The sequence below is a fragment of the Galeopterus variegatus genome, unplaced genomic scaffold (assembly GCF_000696425.1).
Source record: "Galeopterus variegatus unplaced genomic scaffold, G_variegatus-3.0.2 Scaffold12498, whole genome shotgun sequence".
Taxonomy (NCBI): Eukaryota; Metazoa; Chordata; class Mammalia; order Dermoptera; family Cynocephalidae; genus Galeopterus; species Galeopterus variegatus.
In genome coordinates this window covers 25077-25589 of record NW_007738609.1, presented here as the reverse complement: position 1 = coordinate 25589, position 513 = coordinate 25077, and the positions used below count along the sequence as shown (strand labels likewise).

The window sequence follows — 513 nt, the reverse complement described above, 5'->3', positions numbered from 1 at the left end:
TGAGCCAAGGTATAGTATGCTAATGAAATCAGTATCTGGCAGGGAATAAACCAAAGTAGGCTTAGATATAACTAACAAGAAGTAATGTCACCATCATTGAACATCTATAATGTGCTTAGATGTAGGCACTATGCTAAGTGCTTTGCATACATTATTTTATTAGATTCTCCTAACAACCTATATGGTCGGTACCAATAATGATCACTCTGAGCCTCGGTTTCTTCATCTGTAGAATGGGGAAAAGTAATTTTCCAAGACATATAACCAATAAATATTGAACCCCAAGCAGGCTGTCCTCACAGCCTATGCTCTTAATTTGAAGATATCATCAGTAAATCCATAAAATGCAAGCAAATGTACTGAATGGCAAAATTTATAAAGAAGAATTTTTTAAATTTCATTAACCTCAATTCTTTTATTTTGCCCTAGCACATTCAGCTTCTCAGTATGGTAGTCAAGAGTCTATAGAATGCATTTCCATCCATGAATATTTTCACACTCTCTTCAGTTTTT

At 34.3% G+C, this 513-nt stretch overlaps 1 pseudogene; it reads right to left on the bottom strand.

Moving 5' to 3' along the window:
- Nucleotides 1-513, bottom strand: part of LOC103581174 — a 5637-nt pseudogene that overhangs the window by 3991 nt on the left and 1133 nt on the right.